We start from the raw sequence: 7,861 nt of genomic DNA, 5'->3' as shown, positions 1-7,861 counted from the left end.
AAAAAAAATAAAAAAATAAAAAAAAACAAAGGACAGTTGAGTGCCCTCTAACATACTGCTGCTGAGTGACTACTTCTACTCACATTGCATATCATTTGAGATTTTTAAAAGTCAGCTGTCACAAGTTTTTTAAAATGCCAGTGTTTAAAAATAGGTAATTGTGCTAAAGAATCAAAGGTTTAGCTGAAAGGAGATTCAACAGAGATCCATTGTTACAAAGAAAGTGAAAATACCATTTTTTAGTCTAGATAAATGGTTCCCTTTATATTAATTTAATATTAACACTCCAATGGATTTTTGAAAATATGTTGAAATTGACTAAGCAAGAACAAAATTATATATACATATGGATGTATCATACAGATGAACCTTTAAAAGAAAAAGTCTTGGCCAAAAGCTGACTAAAGATACTCAGTACCTTTAAAATAAAGTTAGTGTTGAATGTACAAGAACAGAAACAATGAGGTTAAAAATAATAGAATTTTACCAGTCCATAAATATACCTTTCTAGTTTCCTTGCTCTTTTGAGTTCATAAGTATACATTCATTTTTACATGCTCAAGTTCCTAAATGCTGGTGGAACAGATTTCTATATATCTAGGCTATTATTATTTTATTTTTTGTTTGATGGATAATTTATATCTTCTGCTTCTTGCTTCAGAGATGACGCTTCATCAACTGCTTCTTGTTCAACTCCATCAATCCCAAATCCAGTTCCTCCAGCTCTCTCTGGAACATCAGCATCCCCTTCCAAACCATTGTAGAAGTCTTCCGTCTCACTTTCATCCTCCAAGGGTTCTTCTAAACTTGGACTATGGCACATTCCTCTACCACTGTTACTGCCACAAGAACTAGAGGTGTCATCTTAGGAATCAGAATATACCTCGGCACCATGGAAAATGTAATGATTTGGTGGTAAAAACAGATACTGATTACCATCAAGGCACTTACTAATCTGATCCTTTGCAAGTCTAAGAGGCCAGCACTTTCTGTTTCAGCAACTGAAGTTCTTTCATTTTTCTCCCCAGTAGTAGAAATAAAGTTCTTCAAATTGGGACCCTCCAACTGCTCAGTAATGCTTTCAGTATTTGTAGTAGAAATTTGTACTTTCTGTGATTTTTTTTTTCTTTCACACACACTTTTGATTCAGACACTTCTGAATCATAAATATTACTTTTAGTTGCTTATTCTAAAAGAGTGACAATCACTGAAGAATCTGGTGGTGAAGTGCTTTCTGGTGAACTAGAGTCTTCTCAAATATTAAGCAGTGTGAGTAGGTAAGTCTGAAAAATGAGCCAACTCTTTCTGTGTTGTGGAGGCCTCTCTGTAATTTCTGAAAGCTTTACAGTGTTGCAGCAAAGTTTGGCACCTAGCCTATGACACAATTCATTAATGACAATATCATAGTCCCCAAGAAGCTCTACATCAAAATGCAGATGAGGCAAAGGTTCTCTATTAATTAATATCTGTGGTACATCATGGGGCATGGAACTTGGAATTAGAAAGACCCATTAACAATGAGGAGATCAACTTCATCTTTGTCATATTTCATGGCTCCATGAAACTGTTCTGGTAAATTCTCAGCAAAAAGGATAATCTCTGGTTTCATGATAGCAAGTGGTTCATCATCTGAACACTGAGGACTTCGAGGAACCACCTGATTAAAAATATCTCCTCATACAGCTTCATAGCCAACTTTGTATTTACAAATCAGGCAAGATGCTGTTGCAAAGGAGCCACGACACTGAATTATCCTTTGGATTCCTGCAACTTGCCCCAGTGTATCTATGTTCTGGGTATAATTGTGACATAGTTTTCCTTCCTTATCTGACAAAGCTATAAATTTGTATCAAAGAGATGGCTGGAACTGTCCAGGGTATATTTCCTTTGCAAGCTTGAAGAACAGTCTTGGATCCTTTCTAAAATATTCAATATTAAACATTGCTTGAGGGTCTGGAAGATCTGGGAAGTCTACTGCAAGGCATGCATAAATACTGTCTCATCACTGAAAGTCAGGCATTCCACAGGAAACAGACACCCGTACTCCAGTTAAAACTATTAATTTTTTGCACTCTTGCAGTAATTTCACAGCATCATCAATTGTATTAGTATCTTTTCTTTTTTTCCTTTTTGGTGGTTCTGAAAGGATATTAAGCACAATCTGCCAGTGTCATATCATCCCATTCACGTGAAGGAATTGTTTCTGGTAATAAATCTTTAAGAATTGTTTGAGGATCTGTTCCAATCATGAGGTGTTGTTGAACAAAAGTTTATGGACCAATCCATGGCCTTGGGGTCCAGTTACTGGAGTTTGCATGCGAGCTTCTATCATCCTCATCACTTTCACAGGAATAAAAGCCATTTGTGATAACTTCATCACCAAGCAGAAGGTTATCTCGGTACCCAATCACTGCTGCTGCTGCTGCTGCTGCCACCTCTTCCTCCTCTTTGTCTTCGTCCTCGTCATTGTCAAAGTCGTCAACTGGTGGCAGCTCCTGAGACAGGCCCTGCAGGCCTAGCCCATTCTCTTCTTCCCTCGTGCCCACAGCCACTGCTGGGGCCTCCCATTCCTTGCCCACCACTGCCACCTCCCACCACAGCAGTGCCATCAGGCAGGTCCCGACCACACCAGCATCTCACACTGAGGAACCACCCTAGTGGGCTTGTTTGGGCTCTGCCCAAAGCTGGGGCCATCTCTCTGCAGTCTTTGTGAAGCAACTCTCCAGCAGGTGACAATGTGGCCTTCCTCTCAGCCACTGCCACCACTGAGGGGAAACTGCGGGGGTAATAAAGCTACTTATAAGCTTTCTCTCTTGTTCTGATTTCCTTCATAAGTCCACAGCCTAACCAGGGAGATGAGTTAAGGTGTGCTGTGCTGCGCCACCCACCCCACCCCCGCCCCCCACACCTTCCTTCAGGGCAAGTGTGGCACACCTCCTTACTCTCTCTTGAATCTACCAGCCCATGCAGTGTCAAGATGCTCTAATGGTAACGTAATGTCCTGCTTCTTTCCACCTTTCCTGTTCTGTGTGTGGCTGCTGACTGGATAATCTCTGCCCCTTTTGTGCTTCTGATCTCTGTATTCTCTCCTACCTCCCTTTTCCTAGAGGGTCCTAAAGCTAGACCCGATTGTTCATAAAAACTTCCAGGTACTTTAGCCTCTAATCCAGGTGTTCCAGCCTTCCAGTCCAAGCATTTTGGACCCCCTTGGGATTCAGATCTTCCTGCACTGGACTCCTCTCTGAGAATACCCAAAAACCGCAGGCCTGTGTCAGGAGGCAGTCCAAGAAGTGCCAGACGCTTCTTCTCAGGCTATCAATTGCACTAGGGGATTCCCACGCCACTCTTAGCCTGTCTCCATATCTGAGATTCACAGTTTCCAAGCGATGCCCTGAAATCTCGGTTATCTCAGCCATAGACCTGAACACCATGGGTAGCTAAAATGTCTAGGCCCTTAAGGGACAGTCCCTTGGGCTGCTTTCTCTTGAACCATTAAAACCTGGGCCTGGGTGAAGACATCCACCCCAAGACACCAATCTTTTACTGAAACTAAGCATGGCCAAAATACCAGCTAGATAACAACTCTTGATGAAACTTTGATTTCAATATCCTTTGAGATTTTGACAATTTCTGCCAGCAGACTCAGAAAAGCTTTCTTTTACTTTTGTTCCTGTCTCTGTGTAAAGCCTCTCAACCTGTGCAGGTTCTCTTAGCCCAAACCCCTTCACTGATTAAGTCTTCTAATACCAAATCATCCCCTTCCATTGCTCATTCACAGGATTCATCCCCCTCCCCTCTGGGAGGCTCTGCCTTTTCAGATCCTGTAGATTTCCTTTCCCAGTCTTTCCCTCTTGCCTATACAGCGTCTCCTCCAGAACCCACCATGTGTTCCCTCCAAACTGAGCCTCTTCTTTGTCCTCCTCCTGCTCTGCCTTCTTCTACTCCAACCAACCCAGATTCAGCCACTCCCACTCCCACCCCCACCTTTCCTGTTGCTAGCCGCAAGTGTTCCTGCCAAAGTGAGCCTCTTTTTTATCCTCCTTCTGCTCCACCTCTTTCTACTCCAACCAACCCAAACTCAGACACTCCCACTCTCACCCCCACCTCTCCTGTTGCTAGCCACACCCAGTCAGACTGAGTCCTTCCTCTGTCCCCTCAGGGAAGTTGCAGATGTTGGGTCTCATTTGTGTTCATGTGCCCTTCTCCCTCAACAATCTTTCCCAAATCAAACAACATCTAGGCTCATTTTCAAAAGACCTCACAACCTATATCAAGGAGTTTGGGTACCTTATTCAGACCTACGATCTCACATGGCATGACCTTTTTGTGGTACTGTCCTCTACTCTGACACCAGGTGAGAAAGAGTACATTCTCACTGCCACCCAGCAGCAGGCAGACCAAGTGCATTTAACAGATAGCACCATGCCAGTTGGCCCCCAAGCCATCCCCCAACAAAAGTTGCTCTGGACATACCAAATTAATACAGTGGTCAGAAGAGACAATTGAGCCAGATGTGACTGTATGATTCAGTGTCTATTGGCCGGCTTACCTGCCATCTATCTCCCATAAGGCAGTCAATTTTTACAAACTCAGAGAGATTACCCAAACTAGAGATGAGAACGCAGCCACTATCCTTAACCAGCTCACGGAAGCCCTGACTCAGTATACCCACCTACCACCTAGACCTTATCTCCTCAGGAGGGGCCACTGTCCTTGCTACTTATTTTATTGCCCAGTCAGCCTCTGACATAAAAAAGAAACTCAAAAAGGCTGAGGATGGCCCCCAAACATCAATTCCAGACCTGGTAAACACGGTCTTTAAAGTTTTCAATGTCCAAGAGGAACAGGCAGAAGCCAATAGGGAGACTTGTGCCCTACAGAAAGCGAATCTGCAAGCCCAAGCCCTAATAACTGCCTTGAGACCAGAAGCAGTAAAGAGTCAGAAAACACTTGCTTATTCAAAGAAACAGTTACCTCCTGGTACATGTTTCGAGTGCAACAAAGAGGGTCATTGGGCTAATCACTCCCTAACCCTCACTCTCCAATATGGCTGGGTCATTGGAAGGCCGAATTCCCTTTGGTGCCTAGCCATGGTAGGACAGCCCCTCCACCAGACCCAGTCCCCATCCCAGCCACTCAAGACTGAAGATGCCCAAGCTCAACAACCTCCATCACCCTTGCTGAGTTCAGGGTAACCCTTCAGGTAGCAAGTAAACCAGTTTCCTTTCTGGTTGACACAAGGTCTACTTTTTCAGTACTCCCTTCCTTCTCATGTCCTGTTTTCCCTTCCCAGGTCTCAGTAATAGGGACTGATGTCCTCCCTCCTAAGCATCTTACCATTCAACTTCTCCTCATTATCATCAAGGAACAAGTATTCACCCATTCTTTTCTAATTATCCCTACACGCCCAACTCCATTGCTAGGCAGGGACCTCCTGTCTAAAGTTGGAACTGTGTTTCACCGGGAGTCAGGTAAACCTAGTTCACTTAACTAGCCTTTAATTTTATCCCTCTTAGTGCTCCTTCCCTCTGAGACCCTTTTTACATTACCTCTATCACCAGATGTTGTCAACTGTGTTGTACAGAATCTTTCCACTCCATCTGTAGCCTCTCATCAACAACCTGTTCTCCTTACTCTGAAAGGCCTCTCCTTTTTTCCTCCTAGACCCCAAATCCCTTTCCCTGCACAACACCGCAAGAGCTTGAAACCCATTATTGCTTACTGATTTTCCAATAAAGCTTCTTATCCTCACAAACTCTCAGTGTAATACCATGATCTCACCAGTTAAAAGAGCTGAACTCCAACTACTCTTCCTCAAAAACCCTGATATTTCTGTCTCTCAATCACTTTCCCATAATCCAGCTGCACTACGGTCTCTTTTCTTCCCTCCCTATCTGATCAATCCATCTCTAACCCAGACCATACTCTGTTGATTGCAACTATGCTGTAGTTTCCATAAGCAGAGTGTGGAAAGCAGCAACTTACTTCCTATTTCCTTAGCCCACATCTGAGCAACACTTCGTTTATCATCTTTTCTAAGCCCCTTCAAGTTGATGTACAGCCAACAATTCCTGCTCAACCAAAACCTACCCACTGATCTCCCTCTTTTAATATTCTACCCTCCTTATCTCTCCCTTCTTAGACAATTACTCTGGGAACACGCAGACTGCTGCATACCCAGACCCTCGCCTGAAAGTCTAGACCAGACAGCTGGAATCACCCCAGGAGACACCAGCCTCATCAAATGGCATGCACCCAAACCTCTTCAACCACTCTAAGATAGACCACCCCCACAGTGGTTAAGGTCATTGGTAATCCTCACTGCACCACCACCTTTCTCAGGTCAAACATGCTCCTCTCACCAAGTGAGTTTGCTACACCTCTCAGATGGTGGGTCCCACTACTATTCACTTCACTCAGCACCCAAGCCCTAGGTAATTCTTACATATGGAAGTTTAAAGTAAGATAAACTTCCATGCAGCAATCTATTCCAACCACACACCTCATTGGCTCAGTAGACTGCTCTTGACAGGGAGGCCAAGCAGTAATCGCCATTTCAATATCACCTATGGTAGTTTCATCCTATGGATGACCCTTTGCTTGCTTCCTATATGACCAAGTCCACTCATACTGTCAGCAGTGACCAGAGACATATGAGGGTTGTCCATATTGGTCATGCAAGATCCATGACATTTGTAATACCAAAGTTTTTTACATTGAACAGGGAAACTTCTATTTTCGTAACTCAGACCCCTGGAATGCCAGGTGGCAGGTGGGGTTAAAGGAAAACTATATCCTACTGGATATAGTTCCTTGCCCTCTAGCACAAGACACATAAGTAGAGAATACACTCTAGATGCCAACACCCAAGTACAGGTCTCCAATGACATTCTCCAAGATGAGCAGACAAAGAAGTCTCTATAGGGCAACAAATTATGAAGCCCCTAACTTGGGTCCAAATTATCCAGAGAAACTTACTATTCCTTAACCAAAGTCAGATGGTGACCAACATTTCCCCTTGTTTCCTGTGTGCCTCTTTACAATGAACTTTGTTAGCAGCAGTACCAATCAATTTATCTAGATCACACTCCACCCAAACACCTCAAGCCATTCCATCAGCCAAAACTCCATCATTCTGAGACACATCCCTCTCTGGGAACCAGAGCCTGATAAGCAGACTAAGCCTCTCCATCTGCTACATTTATACCCTCTACAATGGCCAAACAAGCTCTGGGAGGATATAAAGAAAATCATCCATGAAGAATGCAAAAGATCATTACAAAGGCTGAAAAAGAGGAAAAGATCAAGATGGATGTCAGATGAGATTCTGCCGAGAAGCCAAAGCTAAAGGAAGAAACCAAGAAATCAAAGAGCTAAACAAAAAATTTCAAAAGGCATCCCGGGACAACAAAGCAAGATACTATAATAAAATGTACAGAGAGCTGGAGTCAGAAAATCAAAAGGGCCTAACTCGCTCAGCATTTCTTAAGCTGAAGGAGCTGAAAAACAAATTGAAGCCATGGGTGGCAACACTTAAGAATGCTTTGGGTAGAATGTTAAATGATACAGAAAGTATCAAGAGAAGATGAAAAGAATAAGCAGAGTCACTGTGTCAGAAGGAACTGGCTGCCACAGAAGAATTTCATGACATGACATATGAGCAAGAGCCTATGTTGATGAAGGAGGAAGTTCAAATTGCTCTGAAGAAATTGGCAAAAAACAAGGCTCCAGGAGTTGGCGGCATTCCAATTGACATATTTCAACAGACAGACACTGCCCTGGATGTGCTCACTAAGTTGTGCCAAGAAATCTGGAGAACAGCCAGCTGGCCCACTGACTGGAAAAGATCGATATTTGTTCC

At 43.5% G+C, this 7,861-nt stretch overlaps 2 pseudogenes; both read right to left on the bottom strand.

Moving 5' to 3' along the window:
* Positions 1-613: 613 nt before the first annotated feature.
* On the bottom strand, positions 614-2,249 carry LOC102849990 (annotated as a pseudogene).
* A 4,496-nt stretch (positions 2,250-6,745) lies between these two features.
* The window catches only part of LOC102849579, a 4,927-nt pseudogene continuing 3,811 nt past the window's right edge, over positions 6,746-7,861 (bottom strand).

The sequence above is a fragment of the Elephantulus edwardii genome, unplaced genomic scaffold, assembly GCF_000299155.1.
Source record: "Elephantulus edwardii isolate Elephantulus edwardi_28Jun2011 unplaced genomic scaffold, EleEdw1.0 scaffold00041, whole genome shotgun sequence".
Taxonomy (NCBI): domain Eukaryota; kingdom Metazoa; phylum Chordata; class Mammalia; order Macroscelidea; family Macroscelididae; genus Elephantulus; species Elephantulus edwardii.
This window is presented reverse-complemented; position numbering and strand designations above follow the sequence as displayed.